Here is a 17,423-nt window from a genome sequence, read left to right on the forward strand (position 1 = left end):
TATTATTATTTTTGGGCTATATAAATTCGGGAGTAGGGAGAATAAATCATCAATGAATTCCCATCGAAACACTTTCAGGGGTTAGTCCTCGAGTGATTTCTGAGGAGTTGAGTGTATTTTAAATCTCAGGAATTTTGAGAGAGTTTGAGAGAGTGTATGGAGTTTGAGAGAGTTTGGTGTTTTTGAGTTCAGGGAGTTTGGGGGAGTGTAGGGAATTTGAGAGAGTTTATTAGAGGGAGTTTGGGGGAGTTTGAGAGAGTTCACTCCTAACTCATTCTCTTTTAAGAAACAATAAACCCTCATTTGCAAATAACATTGATCTTTAATCAAAAGAAAAAAATAAATGAAAATGATCGTATCTCTGTATCAATAGTATGTTATTTTGTGCAACGAGATAATTTTTTTCCCCTTCAATTTAACGGTCTCCATACAATTCTAACTCCCTTTATTTATTTCTGAAATTAGGGTTCTTGTTTGGGGTGGCTAAGGGAGTAGTGGTTGGTTATAGGTGGTGATGGTAGTGGTGAGAAAATAGGTTTGACGGTGGTTGCAGAAGTGGTAATGTAATTCAACTCAGGGAAGCGCTAATTGTGAAGACTTCTACATTTTTTTTTGCTGGTGCATCTTACGGAATATGTAGATCTAAACAAATCTATATATCCACACGTTTTCATGGACTCTAGATCACTATCCTAATATTTTCATAGAAATGTTTCACCGTATCATAATGGCCATCATCTGATAATCATTTCATCATGTTGGGAGCAACATTTTTGTTGCTGAGATTTGAGAAATCCGTATGATTTGAAAAGAAAGATTTTGAACCAAATTTGGTTGTGAGACCAAAATACACTAAAATCTCTACTCTTTTGAGAGATTTGTTGTGAGACCAAAATACACTAAAAACTCCTTCAAACTCCCCAAAGAAACCAACTCCCTAATATTGTAGGGTTTTATGACTAACAGGGAGTTCAAGAGATTTTTTTAAACTCCCCAGCGACTAACAGGTATTTTCTAGGGAGTTTAGGAGACTCCTCTAAACTCCCCCACGACTAACGGGGATTTGGAGAGACTCCCTCAAACTCCCTCAGGACTAACAGGAGAAAACCCAAATACATTAAAATCTCTCGAACTCTCCCACGACTAACCCCATGTTTGTGTTTTTGGAGGTTAGAGTCCCTCGGAGTACTCTTTTATCTTTCTTTTTTTCATTCTCATATCATAATATCTCAGTTTTACAATTAAATTTTATTAAACTTGTTACAAAGATTTATAACAACTACAACCATAACTAAAAAAGACACGTGTCATCTCTTTAATGGTCAGTTAAACCTATAACAAAAAATTTATTAAAAATTACAACTATTACAAAGTTAATGATAAACATAATATATCATTTTAGGATAAAGCATAACAAACTTAATGCGATGGATTTTAATTATAATATTAATTATTTTCTGTAATGGATATTAGGTTGTCATATTAGAACTGTAACACTAATTATAACACCATATTTTACACATTTTCATTAAAAAATTTCATCTGATGAAAATTTTAACACCATATCTTTCTCACCATATTAGTTGTTAATTATAACACCATATTTTATGCGATCGGAAAAAGAAAAAAAAAGTTGAATCCTCTTTTTTCAAATTTCCCTTACATTAATTTGATGAAATTACACATAATGAAGAAGAAGTGAACCTTAAACTTAGGAAAAAAGGTGAAAAAAAAAATTAAAAAAAACAAAACAAAAAAACAAACAGAAAAGATTACATATAAACTAAGTTTTTTTTTTCTTCTTCTTCACTTAAAAAGAAACCAAAGATTTTCTTCTCATCCTTCATACTTCACTTTTTCTTCTCATCCTTCTTACTTCCTTCACCTTTCTCCTTCGATCCTTTCCCTTTCGCTTTTCCTTTTCCATTTCCTTTTTCTTCAACTTTCTCCTCTTGATAGCACATTCCAGGTACTAGTATTGGTCGTGGAAATTGTTGAATATCAAGAAGGGTTGATGTTCCGGTGGGTTAAGGAGGATCTGGTGGACCTCTGCACTTGTGGTAGAAAAGAGACCACATACAGTGCAACCAATCAATTTGTTCATTTTTAAAACAAAAAATTGAAAATTTCTTCCAACTCTCTTTCTTTCTCACTTTTTTCTCTCTCTCTGTGGTTTCAAGTTAGAGAAGCAAGAATCTTTATATAGTGGAAGGAAACCTTAACATATCTCTCTCTGAGAAGTTAGACAAACCCTAGTTGAAAGGATAAGTTAGACAAACCCTAATTGAAAGTTTAAGTTTTCTAGAAGGAACAAAGAAGATGGGGTCGGGTAGTACAAGCACGACTACTCATGTGATGACCGTTTAAATCGTGTTTGACTAAGCAAAAGACATATGTTAAAAACACATTTTTTTTTCTCAAATATGGAGGGGTTGAGTTACATTTTGTATTCACTGCTTTGAAATGTTTTGAATTAGTTTCGGGGATCAGGGTTAATAATTCAAAAATTAGATTAGTTGGAATTGGTGATACTCCTATGCTTGAATCTTGGGCATCAAATATTGGTTGTTTAACTAATGAGTTGCACATCATAGATCTCAGATTACCATTGAGAGAAAAATCTAATTCGAAAGCCTTATGGGATCATGTTGTGAAATTTTTTGATAGTTATTTGGTTATATGGGGAAGATCTCAGCTCACAAAAGGCGGCAAAATCACTCTTATAAAGAATGTGCTAACTAGTCTCTCATTTTAGCATCTTTAAGGCTCCTGTATCTATCACCAATCTCCTGGAGAAGAAAATCAGAGATTTCCTATGGGACAATGGGGAGGAAAAGAAGAAATATCTTGTTAATTGGCCACTTGTCTGCGCATCATTGGAAAAATGAGGTCTTGGCGTCAAAAGCTTACAACAGTTTAATATGGCAATGCTTGCCAAATGGAGTTGGAGATTTGGGTTGGGGAAAGACTCTATGTGGTACTCAGTAATTTCTGAAAGCATGTCTCATCTTCTTCTCTTTGGGTACCGGACAAGGTTAAAGGCCCGTACAGTTCATCTTGTTGGAAGGCCATTGTTAAATAAGCTAACAAGGTCACAACGTACTTCAGGCACCATTGCCATGAAATTTCTTGGCCTGTTGCTACTTCAAGCTTTAAAGTTCTTTCCAATTGATCTTTTCATACAAGACCAACTTCTTCTAGTCTCAATACTAATGAAACCCAAACAATTCATCACTCAATTTGACAAAAAAATGACACCAAGTTGAGTAAAAGAGAGAAAAATCAAGAACAATGTCCCCAAACACCGCTCTGATACCAGCTGTCACATGCTCATTTAATCGCCTAAAATTTTCATGGGACATGACCGGCAATACTCTGTGGTTTAGCGAATCAACTTCACCCATAAGTACTCATCCTATCATAGTATGCATCTGCCTTCACTGTTATGGCTTTATGCAACAGAAGTCTTCATCTTCTTTCTCTCTAACTCTTTATGCCCCCATAAGCATAAGAGGATTGCCATGCATCAAACCAATTGATCAACTCACAAAATCAGCAACACAATAAACACAAAGACATGACACAATTACCCATTTTATTGTAGCAAAGGAAGATTACAAAATTTTGTCCAACCAATGGACTAAATAGGACATCACCCTCTTGGTGATGCCTTGTTCTTTCAAAAAAATGATACTAACTCTCCTCTATGTAGCTTACTGATTTTCTAATGTCTATAAACTATTTATACAGTGGTGTTTGAGGGCGAAAACAATTTCTGCTGGTTTCGGTAATTTAGTGTGTTGTGGGTGAGAAACGAGTATTAACCCTAAACAATGTACTGCAAGGGAGTACTTTAGATTAGAGAGATCAATCTGTACAAATCCGGCCTAAACCAAGAAATGGATATTCCATACTTTCTTTGGTCACAAAGTAAAGGAGAAGGGTTGGTTTTGGGGAGGGAAGCGAATAGAGTGTTGAGACCAGAGTAGTTGATTCTGGAAGAGTAGTTGTTTGACTTGTATCAGAAAGTGAAAGCTAACAGATGGGAAAGCTAACAAGTGATTTCTGAGTGTTGTATGCTCCTGACCAAAACTTGTTGTTCGGTGGTAATAGGTAAGACCTATTTATACAAGTCGAAGTGAAACGTACTCTGATCTCGTAAGAAATGGAAACGGATGAGTAAATGGGAGGAGGTGGTAACTGGTAACATCTGGAATTGATGTTCTATAATGAAGGAAAGTGTTTCACCATTACTCCATGTATTTACTAACCGCCTCATTCTTATGACACTGTCTTGTAACGAGCGTAGTGTACGCCGCACGATGTAAACCGCCAAACCAATACCCTAATGAGCATCCCCCAGTTTGTGACATGTGTTGATGTCTTGAGTGTTTTCGTGGAAAACATGTAGCATGTTGTTGTTGTTTGGAAAGTTGAGCTTGGGAGACTTGCCGGCTCAGTGGTGACCCTCGACGGTCGAGATTTGCATCTTGAGAGGAAAGGTAGTCGTTGATTATTACAACCCTTCGTTTGGTAGCCAGCGGCATGAAAGCATGGCCGGCATGGCTTTGACATGGTTAGGCGTGGCGAAGCTTGGATTTTTGCATAGTTTAGGCGCTGCTAAAATTAGGGCTTGGCGTTGGGCCAAAAGTCGCCACACGATAGCTGGTGACCTTGGACGACTAAGATCTGCATCTTAAATGGAAGGGTGGCCGTTGATTGTCGCAGCCCTTCGTTTTGGCAGCCAACGACATGGAGAAAGGCTGGCATGGTTGGCATGCCATGGCGCGGAGATGTGGCTGGCATGCCATTGACACATGTGGAGCGCCGACATGGTTGGTATGCTTTGGGCGCGGAGATGTGGCGCGGCATGCCGTTGGCACATGTGGCATGCCTTGGCGCGGATTGGTTGCACGACATGGATTTGGCACATGTGGCATGGTTGGCATGCCTTGGCGTGGATATAAAGCTGACACGACATGCCATTGGCACATGTGGCACTGTTGGCATGCCTTGGCGCGGAAAGGTTGCACGGCATGCCATTGGCACATGTGGTGCGGCTGGCATGCTCTTGGCGTGGAGATGCGGCTGACACGGCATGCCATTGGCACATGTGGCACGATTGGCATGCCTTGGCGCGGAAAGGTTGCACGGCATGCCATTGGAACATGTGGTGCGGCTGGCATGGTTTAGGCGTGGGCAAGCTAGGATTTTGTCATAGTTTAGGTGCAGCCAAAAACTAGGGTTTTGGCATAGTTTGGGTGCGGCCAAAATTGGGGCTTGGAGTTGGGATAAAGGTTACCACCCGTTAGCTGGCGACCTTGGACGCCTAAGATTTGGATCTTAGATGGAAGGGTGGCCGTTAATTGTTGCAACCCTTCGTTTTGGCAGCCGTGAAGGAAAGGCCGGTCATGGCATGATTTAGGCATGACCAAGCTAGGATTTTGGCATAGTTTAGTCGCGGCCAAAAACTAGGGTTTTGGCATAGCTTGGGCGCTGCCAAAATTAGGGCTTGACGTTGGGCCAAAGGTTACCACGCGTTAGCTGGCGACCTTGAACGGCTAAGATTTTCATCTTAGATGGAAGGGTGGGCGTTGATTGTTGCAACCCTTCGTTTTGGCAGCCGTGAAGGAAAGGCCAGTCATGGCATGATTTAGGCGTGACCAAGCTAGGATTTTGGTATAGTTTAGGCGCGGCCAAAAACTAGGGTTTTGGCATAGTTTGGGCGCGGCCAAAATTAGGGCTTGACGTTGGGCCAAAGGTTACCACGCGTTAGCTGGCGACCTTCAACGACTAAGATTTGCATCTTAGATGGAAGGGTGGGCGTTGATTGTTGCAACCCTTCGTTTTGGCAGCCGTGAAGGAAAGGCCGGTCATGGAATGATTTAGGCGTGACCAAGCTAGGATTTTAGCATAGTTTAGGCGCGGCCAAAAACTAGGATTTTGGCATAGTTTGGGAGCGGCCAAAATTAGGGCTTGACGTTGGGCCAAAGGTTACCACGCGTTAGCTGGCGATCTTCAACGGCTAAGATTTGCATCTTAGATGGAAGGGTGGGCGTTGATTGTAGCAACCCTTCTTTTTGGCAGCCGTGAAGGAAAGGCTGGTCATGGCATGATTTAGGCGTGACCAAGCTAGGATTTTGGCATAGTTTAGGCGCGACCAAAAACTAGGGTTTTGGCATAGTTTAGGCGCGACCAAAAACTAGGGCTTGACGTTGGGCCAAAGGTTACCACGCGTTAGCTGGCGACCTTCAACGACTAAGATTTGCATCTTAGATGGAAGGGTGGCCGTTGATTGTTGCAACCCTTCGTTTTGGCAGCCAGCGACATGTAGTAGAGACGACATGGCTTTGGCATGGAGACGTAGATGGCATGGTGGAGCGGCTGGCATGGTTGGCATGCCTTGGCGCGGAGACGTGGATGGCATGGTTTTCTATTGGCACGGTGACGCGGCTGGCATGGTTGGCATGCCTTGGCGCGGAGACGTGGTTGGCATGGTTTTCCATTGACACGGAGGCGCGGCTGGCATGGTTGGCATGCCTTGGCGCGGAGACGCGACTGGCATGGTTTGCCATTGGCACGGAGGCGTGGCTAGCATGGTTGACATGCCTGGGCTCGGAGACGTGGCTGGCATGGTTTTCCATTGGCACGGTAGCGCGGCTGGCATGGTTGGCATGCCTTGGCACGGAGACGTGGATGGCATGGTTTTCCATTGGCACGGAGGCGCGGCTGGCATGCCTTGGCGCGAAGACGTGGCTGACATGGTTTGCTATTGGAACGGTGGCGTGGCTGGCATGCCTTTGGCGCGGAGACGTGGCTTGCATGGTTGGCATGCCTTGGCGCGGAGACGTGGCTGGCATGGTTTTCCATTGGCACGTGTGGTGTGAGAATTAGGGTTTGGTATGAAGATGATGTCAGTCAATACTAAGGGTTCTGTCGTGGAACATGACACACGTATATATAAAAAAAGGTACCCTGGTAATTCTTACGTAGGCATGTTGAATGATTCAATAAATGCGCTAGTGTCCTGAGTGACGTCATGTCAGATGTAAGGTTTTAATATTTTAACCCTAGGCTAAAAACCACCATCAACATTAAGTCCCCTGCTTAGCTCGGAACAGGAGCATTGTTGCGAGGTAAGCATAAGATGATGACAGGAAATGACAAAATCGAAATGGAAAGTCATGAAAAGATGGTCAGAAAGACCCGTCTAACATTTTTCGAGAGGTAAGAAGAATTCGTGATTCTTGTGTTGGCGTCCTTGTGTAAATTCTACTCGTGGTGTTGTTGGCTAGACCGTGAAGTGGTGAGATGTTGACTGTCGACTTGGCTTGGTCCCACATCATCTGTGCTGGGCTAGGGAACACAGAGGTGCTGGCTTAGCGAGTTGTTGGCGATGCTCGGCTCGGAATAAGAGACGTTAGCGTAATATTAGCTTGGAATTGAGTCTCCAGCGTAGAATTGGCTTGGAATGGAGACGCCAACGTAGTATTGGCTTGGAATGGGGGCGTTAGCATAGACTTGGCGTGGGCGTTGGCATGGGTGGGCACTGACTCAGTGTGGAGTTGGCGTTGGCGGGGACTTGGCATGGTGCGGATTGCTCGGCATGTTGTTGGCTTGGCATGGCGCGGGTTGTTGGCACGGTGAGGCAAGGTATGACGCAGACTGTTTGCACGGTGGTGGCTTGTCTTTGCGGGCCAGATTTTCTCTTTTCCTTACTTAACTCAAATAGGAAGTCCTTTCCTTATTCAACTCCAAAGTTTCATGCCTATAAAAGGGGTCGGCCTCTCCCTTTTATTTCACACCTTTGTTCTTACATCCTGGCCGCGCGGTAGCAATAAAGTGAGCAAGTGTATCCCAGGTATGTCTTCCAGCGTTTCCTCTTCAATTTGTTTTTCTTGTTTTCTTGTGTTGGTGCAGACCCTAGCCATAGGTGTACCTTTAATGAACTTGTAGAAATATTGTTCTTTTGTATTGGCGTGAACCCTAGCCGTAGATATACTTTCCATGAATTTGTTGAAATATTTTGGCGTGAATACCGTAGTAATGTTGGCCACTTTAATTATTACGCAAAGTAGGAATGCATGGGCAGGTAACTGCCACCCATTCCTTCCCCACGAAAACCTAGTTTCTAGAGTTTCCTCCCTTTCCTTGGTGTAGACGTGCGTATAGTTTCCGCGGTGGAGCATTTTTTCTTGGTCGGGCGCGTACTTTCCGTTGCAAGGTACGGCTTCACAAGGAGTGTGCTTTCCGTGGCTTCGTAGGGTTTGGTAGTCTCCATTTCTTCGTTTATGCATGTTATGACTTTGCAACCAAAACAAGTTGGTTCGCGTCTAAAATGGATTCTCCATTGCCGACAAAATAGCTTTCATGCACCTTGTAGTAACTTCCCTTTGTTTTGTTTCTAGTGTAGTTACCTCGATAGCGAAAGCGTAAGAAACTTTCGTTAGGATGTCACCTGAGAAAAGTCTTGCTATACCAAATAGGTATCCACAAACCCGACTCAACCCACCGACCTAATCCACACCCGCCTGAAATTACCCACACCTGACCCAACCCACCTAGGAGCGGGTTGACTATGGGTCACAACATCAAAACCCATAGTATTGTGGGTCGACTATGGGTCAAAGCTTCCCTCACCCGACCCAACCCACCCACCCACCTAAATATTTCTTAGTTAATATTAATCCTTAGATTACCTATCCAAGATGAATCACAGCCGTTGAAGTAGTGATATATAATGCCTAAACCTAAATCGCTAACTTCACTTCAGTCTTCACTTCTTCAATCACTTCCTTGAATAGTCTTTTATCTTTTGAGCTTCGAACAATTGAACTCATTTATTGTAATTTGTATGCACTTTGCAACTTTGCACCAACTTCTTACTTCTCTAGATTAGAATTATCATTTGTTTACACTTGACTTGGGGTCAGTTCTTTAATTGTCATCTGTAAGAGTCTTAGGTAAGTCTGTAACTTTTTTTTTTGATGAAATGTAACTGTAATGTGTATTTTATGGTGGGTAACCCACCACCCACCCGACCCAACCCATTGTAATGTGGGTCGGGTGAAAACCGACCCATTGTTATGTTGGGTTGGTTGTGGGTGACAACTTCTGCTACCCACCATCAGTGGGTTGGGTGGTGGGTGAGGCCAAACCCGACCCATGTGCATCCCTAGTACCAAAATACATTGGCAACTCCAAACCAAAACACGATGATGAATTCCTCACGATGTCTTCTGCCACATCTAGGAGAAATCATCCCAAGTATGTGTCGATGCTTCTGACTGGTTCAGAAGATGAAAGCAGGACCCGGTCGGTTTAACCGAAGGGTGTAATACGGTTCTGTCTCCACAGAGGAGAGCACTCTGCTTCCCCTATTGACTTTAAAATCAGTGTGATTCCATTGCGTTCTTTCGACAAATGGATGTGATTCATGATAAGCCAAGACTGGGTAGAGCTAGCTTGACCGGGGCGCAAATCATTGATGTTGTCGCGGCCTCTGCAACGCTTCAAGTTAGGAAAGATATACTGGGTCTGGTTTCTTTCATCTCCAGGTGGTGTCCAGGTACTCACACGTCCATATGTAGGTGGGGAGAAATGACTATATCCTTAGAAAGTGTGGCCGTTTTGCTGAATCTTCCCATAACAAGAAACCTCGATATCAAGTTATCAGAAGATGAAGAAGAGACACGCACAGCTCTGGTTGCGAAGTCGAAAGGGTTCGTTCGGAAAGAAAATGAGACGGGGTGTTTCTACAGATGGTGGGTGTCTCAATGGTTTCCCGATGAGTTGGAGCCGGATCAAAAGAATAGTACACTTTATGTCGTGACATTCTTGGTTCCTTGGTTATCCAGAGATATTTTCGATGATGGATCTGGTAGGAAGGATATAAGACCGGAACTTATCAAGCTTGCCATAAAATTAGCGAAAGGCGTCTTTCTCCCCCTTGGCGTCTTGTTTCTTGGTTCTCTGTACACACACTTGGATCATCTGGTTGCAGACATGCGCGCTTCAAATTGCTACATGAAAGTGGACTCGTATGTCCATGTCGATTTCCTCCAGGCATGGTTATGGGAGCATTTCGAGAGATACGCTCCTAAACCGTTAGCTTCACTTCCCGAGGCTTGCGGCGGTTCGAAGATACTTTGCTGGTCGAATAGGCTCCCAAGAGCCGGTTCAAACCTGATTGATTTTCTCGACAATTCGTACGCGGTCAACTTTCGCCTGTGGGCCCCGGTGTGCGCATCCATAGTTCAGGTTAACACTTTTGCTTCTGTTCTGAACATGTCTTTGCTCTATGACGAAAGGAATATGAGTGTTGGAGAGGTTGTATTCATGCGAAGTTGCGTGCCTGGTTATATGCCGTCTTTCTTTCGAGGATCGTTCCAGGTAGTCTCCTACAATATTGATCGGGAAGATCGACATGTGGGCTTTGACCAAGGAGTCCCTCTTGCTCGTCAACCGGTTGCTTCATAGAATCCATTGCTCGCCGTTCTCGAGGACAGTGCCCTTGCGCCGGGTAAGAGTCTCCCCTTCTTGCCCTTGGAAAGAAACACGTCGACGACTTCCAAGTATAATGCGTTCTGGCAGGATGAGTTCCTTGCTATCCAAGATTTCGTGAATAATACAGTGGAGAATACCCGCGGTAAACCCTCCCCTGAGGTTTTGGCAAAGCACCCGCTGTTGAGGGATCCTTCTTCAACTAAGAGAAAGTCCCCTAGTCGGAATGTGGACATTCCCCAAGCGAAGGAACGAAGGTCAAAGAATCGTGTAGGTGGATTTCGGTCAGGTCCGGCAGATCCGGAGGCTCTCATGACTTTCAACTCTTCCAATATCTGGGTATGAGTCATCTTCTCCCCGACTTAGCTAGATTGTGTAAATCTTCATTTCATTTCTGAATTTCTGTCTTGGCGCTTTGTTCAGGGTCTCAGCAGTGTGAACGTATTTACCGAATTAGCGCGTCGTCAGAGAGCGACACCTTTTGAGGCGGAGGGTGGCAATGCTGAACTTGCACGTCGTCAGAAGGCGACACTTATTGAGGCAGGGGGTGGCAATGCTGAACCTTCCTACAGTGAAGAGGATTCCGAAAAGGAGGAAAGCTCTGAATCTGAATCTCGTGATGACGAGAATAGCTCTTCCGACAGCAGTGTTGAGTCTTCTTCTGAAAGCGGATCAGTGAGTCTTCTGCGCATGTTTCTTTCTTCTTCTCCCCCCCTTTTTTTTTGAAAGTGTCTAACTCGTGACATTACATGAAGGATTCGCTTCTGGAGATGGCCCTGAAGTGGAGGCTCGTGGAGATACAGTTCTACTTCTAACCGCGGAAGCTACATCTGGCAATCTGGAAACGGAGGTTGATCAAGCTGAAAGTGTTGTTGCGACTCAAATAACAGAGATCCTTCCCGTGTCCGCAGACACAATTGTAGTTGGAAATCCCTTGCTGGTCACTGGTTCAGTTTTTGGCGCCACTTTTTCTCCTCCATACTTGGTTCCTTATCCGGATTATGTGTTGATCGGGGGCTTCAGCGTGCCAGACAAATATGAAACGCTATATACCAAGATATGGGAAAGGTACAAACACATTGCCACAACCAAAACGGTCACTAGTCAGTTTGCGCTATCCAAACGTGTGGAGGAGGCTTTATCTTCGATTGATGATATGTGCAAAGTGACTGGCCGCACCGTTTCTGAGGATGTGATTACAAGTTGGAAGTTTCATCGTGATATGTGCATTGACCATGAGTTCAACGTCTTCTGGTTGTCGAAGGCTTTGCTGAGATTGAAAAGTTGAAAGCCATAGCGGTGGAAGGCCCTTCTGCGGATGAAATCACACGGCAGGAGGCGGAAATTGAAAGGTTGTCCAGGAAGCTGAATCTGAAAAGGGCGTCTCTCGAAAGCGCGAGGGAGGCCTTCTCCAAGAAGAGCAAGACGTTACTGGATAGTTTTCCTTAAATGCACTCATGTCTTTTGAACTTCTTTATTTAGTTTTTTTTTTTTTTTTGAAAGGCAGATGAAACGCCTGGTTTATGGTTTTGGTTTGAATTGATAGATAACTGTTATCTATGAGGGTTTTGGATTACTCTTTTTGAATGAACTGTTTTAGAATAATGTTGTCTTGGTTACGATTGCAAGTGACACAAATATCCCAGGAAAACCATAGAACCGTGAGCATTGCATGTCGGTAAAGAGAATGAGATGAGACATAACATGAATATCCGTTTTATCATTCTCGTGAAAACTTGAAGTAGTAAACCATGTACTTTGTCTAGGCAAGACTTACTCGGGTTTTTCGGATCTCTTGATGAAAAATGAATCTTCCGGGTGTAAGTCCAAGTTTTGTGTGAAGCACCACCGTGATTGTGGAAAGTCCCCAGTCGTCCCTTAGTCACCTGATAACCGAGTCGTCGATCCCTGGGTGAATCATTTGCTTCTACCATCTTGGAAGTCCCCACTCACCTCTTGTCGTGTCATGACTGGTAACTGAGTCGACGAACCATGAGCAGATTGTTTGCTTCTACCACTTTGATATCTGTGTTGAAGTATTAGATTGGGAGATGGAAATCGATATTGTAACCGAGAGATTAATCTCCCACTGTGATCGCCAATTGTTTGAGGGTGAAAACAGTTTCTGCTGGTTTCGGTAATTTCGTGTGTTGTGGGTGAGAAATGGGTCTTAACCCTAAACAATATACTGCAAGGGAGTACTTTAGATTCGAGAGATCAATCTGTAAAAATCCGGCCTAAACCAAGAAATGGTCGTTCCAGACTTGCTTCGGTCACAAAGTGAAGGAGAAGGGTTGGTTTTGGGAAGGGAAGCGAAGAGAGTGTTGAGACCAGAGTAGTTGATTCTGGAAGAGTAGTTGTTTGACTTGTATCATAAAGTGAAAGCTGACAGATGGGAAAGATAGCAAGTGATTTCTGAGTGTTGTATGCTCCTGACCAAAACTTGTTGTTCGGTGGTAATAGGTAAGACCTATTTATACAAGTCGAAGTGAAACGTACTATGATCTCATAAGAAATGGAAACGAATGAGTAAATGGGAGGAGGTGGTGACTGGTAACGCCTAGAATTGATGTTCCATAATGAAGAAAAGCGTTTCACCATTACTCTCTGTATTTACTAACCGCCTCATTCTTATGACACTGTCTTGTAACGGGCGTAGTGTACGTCGCACGCTGTAAACCTCCAAACAATACCCTAATGAGCAACCCCCAGTTTGTGACATGTGTTGATGTTTCGAGTGTTTTCATGGAAAACATGTAGCATGTTGTTGCTGTTTGGAAAGTGGAGCTTGGGAAACTTGCCGGCTCGGTGGTGACCCTCGACGGTCGAGATATGCATCTTGAGAGTAAAGGTATCCGTTGATTATTGGAACCCTTCGTTTGGTAGCCAGCGACATGAAATCATGGACGACGTGGCTTTGACATGGTTAGGCGTGGCCAAGCTTGGATTTTTGCATAGTTTAGGCGCTGCCAAATTAGGCTTGGCGTTGGGCCAAAGGTCGCCACGTGTTAGATGGTGACCTTGGGCGGCTAAGATCTGCATCTTAAATGGAAGGGTGGCTGTTGATTGTCGCAACTATTCGTTTTGGCAGCCAACGACAGGGAGAAAAACTGGCATGGCTTTGGCACAGCGGTGCAGCTGGCATGCCTTGGCACAGAGATGTGGCTGGCATGCCATTGACACATGTGGAGCGCCGACATGGTTGGTGTGCTTTGGGCGCGGAGATGTGGCGCGGCATGCCGTTGGCACATGCGGCATGGTTGGCATGCCTTGGCACAGAAAGGTTGCACGACATGCCATTGGCACATGTGGCATGGTTGGCATGCCTTGGCGTGGAAATGCGGCTTACACGGCATGCCATTGGCACAGTTGGCATGCCTTGGCGCCGAAAGGTTGCACATCATGCCATTGGCACATGTGGTGCGACTGGCATGCCTTGGCATGGAGATGCGGATGACACGGCATGCCATTGGCACATGTGGTACGGTTGGCATGCCTTGGCGCGGAAAGGTTGCACGGCATGCCATTGGCACATGTGGTGCGGCTGTCATGGTTTAGGCGTAGCCAAGATAAGATTTTGGCATAGTTTAGGCGCGGCCAAAAAATAGGGTTTTTGCATAGTTTGGGCGCGACCAAAATTGGGGCTTGGCGTTGGGCCAAAGGTTACGACGCGTTAGCTGGCGACCTTGGACGGCTAAGATTTGCATCTTAGATGGAAGGGTGGCCGTTAATTGTTGCAACTCTTCGTTTTGGCAGCCGTGAAGGAAAGGCCGGTCATGGAATGATTTAGGCGTGGCCAAGCTAGGATTTTGGCATAGCTTAGGCTCGGCCAAAAACTATGGTTTTGGCGTAGTTTGGGCGCGGCCAAAATTAGGGCTTGACGTTGGGCCAAAGGTTACCACGCGTTAGCTGGCGACCTTCAACGGCTAAGATTATCGTCTTAGATGGAAGGGTAGGCGTTGATTATTTCAACCCTTCGTTTTGGCAGCCGTGAAGGAGAGGCCGGTCATGAAATGATTTAGGCGTGGCCAAGCCAGGATTTTGGCATCGTTTAGGCGCGGCCAAAAACTAGGGTTTTGGCATAGTTTGGGCGCGGCCAAAATTAGGGATTGACGTTGGGCCAAAGGTTACCGCGCATTAGCTGGCGACCTTGACGGCTAAGATTTGCATCTTAGATGGAAGGGTTGCCGTTGATTGTTGCAACCCTTCGTTTTGGTAGCCAGCGATATGTAGTAGGGCCGACATGGCTTTGGCATGGAGACGTAGCTGGCATGGTTTGCCATTGGCACGGTGGAGCGACTGGCATGGTTGGCATGCCTTGGCGCAGAGACGTGGCTGGCATGGTTTTCCATTGGCACGGTGACGCGGCTGGCATGGTTGGCATGCCTTGGCGCGGAGATGTGGCTGGCATGCTTTACCGTTGGCACGGTGGCGCGGATGGCATGGTTGGCATACCTTGGCGCGGAGACGTGGCTGACATGGTTTTCCATTGGAACGGAGGCGCGACTGGAATGGTTGGCATTCCTTGGCGCGGAGACGTGGCTGGCATGGTTTGTCGTTGGCACGGTGGCGCGACTGGCATGGTTGGCATGCCTTGGCGCGGAGACGTGTCTGGCATGGTTGGCATGCCTTGGCGCGAAGTCGTGGCTGGCATGGTTTTCCATTGGCACGGTAGCGCGGCTGGCATGGTTGGCATGCCTTGGCACAGAGACGTGGCTGGCATGGTTTGTCGTTGGCACGGTGGCGCGGATGGTATGGTTGGCATACCTTGGCGCGGAGACGTGGCTGACATGGTTTTCCATTGGAACGGAGGCGCGATTGGAATGGTTGGAATTCCTTGGCGCGGAGATGTGGCTGGCATGGTTTGCCGTTGGCACGGTGGCGCGACTGGTATGGTTGGCATGCCTTGGCGCGGAGACGTGGCTGGCATGGTTGGCATGTCTTGGCGCGAAGACGTTGCTGGCATGGTTTTCCATTGGCACGGTGGCGCGGCTGGCATGGTTCGCATGCCTTGGCGCGAAGACGTGGCTGGCATGGTTTGTCATTGGCACGGTAGCGCAGCTGGCATGGTTGGCATGCCTTGGCGCGGAGACGTGGCTGGCATGGTTGGCATGCCTTGGCGCGGAGACGTGGATGGCATGGTTTTCCATTGGCATGGTGGCGCGGCTGGCATGGTTGGCATGCCTTGGCGCGGAGACGTGGATGGCATGGTTTGCCATTGGCACGGTAGCGCGGCTGGCATGGTTGGCATGCCTTAGCGCGGAGACGTGGCTGACATGGTTTGCCATTTGCACGGAGGCGCGGCTGGCATGGTTGGCATGCCTTGGCGCGGAGACGTGGCTGGCATGGTTTGTCATTGACATGGTGGCGCGGCTGGCATGGTTGGCATGCCTTGGCGCGGTGACGTGGCTGGCATGGTTTTCCATTGGGACATGTGGTGTGAGAATTAGGGTTTGGTATGAATATGATGTCGGTCAATACTAAGGGTTCTGTCGTGAAACATGACACATGTATATAAGAAAAAGGTACCAAGGTAATTCTTACGTAGGCATGTTGAATGATTCAATAAATGCGCTAGTGGCCGTAGTGACGTCATGTCAGATGTAAGGTTTTACGATTTTAACCCTAATCTAAAAACCACCATCAACAAGTGGTTACAAGGCCCAAAAACCGTGCACAACACTTGAATATATATGGGACAACCAAGTGTCCATAGGGTAGTTTCCACAACCGCCAATCTGCTTTTCAACTGCCACCTTTTGTGATGTCATGCAGATTGAAGCCACACTTGTCTTGAACGGTTATCAACACTTTACTAAGTTATAAACTCATTTCATAACCCTTTCAACTTGTCTCACACCTTTGGCACGCTCGTGAAGCCAGTAACCAACTTATAACCGCCACATGAGCCATATTGCACCACTGTTGCGCATTTCTGAACTTATCCTTGATCCAATGCTCAGCCATCTTGGACCTGCCGATTTATTGCTCTTAGATAATGCGTGGTCAATCATGGTTTTTTAATCATGAGATCCAACTCCTTAATCTCATTCTAGTTATTCATGCTTCATATGCTTACTTAGCCAATTTGCTTGACAATAGCAATGCCACTCTTGCATTACCAGCTTGTTTCCATTATTCAAGCTTTGGCCCTTCCTTGAACTAATGAATATACCAACACTTGTCCTATTCTAACTCAATTCCACGGATATGCACCAATGCTAACATCGCATGTTGCATTTGTCAACTTGGCCTGCCTCGTCTTCCCCAATGAAGCTTCATTCCATCGGTCAATAAGCTTCATTACTTAGCCATATGTATTTACAGTGTTGCGAAATGTTTGCGCTTCACTGACCCTGTAAGGTTATGCCATTCTTAGCACTTGACAGTCTATGCAATATCGCGCCATCCTGGATGCACACTGACTTGGCCTGCAATACTGTAACGCGTAACCTTTTCACATCACTTGCCTGACTGGTTATAGTAAGGGATATATCTTCCCTATCCCCTAATTGTAGGGAAGGGATATGGTTCACAAGGCAACCTCACTATGGTTTGCTTTCATCGTTTCCTCAAACTACACGGAAACTAAGTTTTCGTGTAAATAGTGGCAGTTTCCGTTTTTTTTTCCTTTCCAAATTTTATTTTCACGGGTTTATATAGTTATTATTTATGGGTAAAAAAACTTGAAGAGAAAAAAATGGAGATATAATAGGAAATAAAGAGTTTTTGTAGAAATAAAAGAGTTAAAGTGGAAAAAAATGGTTAAACTAAAAAATAAGTAAAGATAAGGTTATTGTTTTCCGCCTACATGGCTATGATCTCTAACCAACGTATAGATGATGCGACCTAATTTTGGTCTGACATCCTCTATGTGAGTGTCTAGTTCTAGACCCATTAACAAGAACAAACACAAAGTC

This window comes from Papaver somniferum, chromosome 2, assembly GCF_003573695.1.
Source record: "Papaver somniferum cultivar HN1 chromosome 2, ASM357369v1, whole genome shotgun sequence".
Classification (NCBI taxonomy): domain Eukaryota; kingdom Viridiplantae; phylum Streptophyta; class Magnoliopsida; order Ranunculales; family Papaveraceae; genus Papaver; species Papaver somniferum.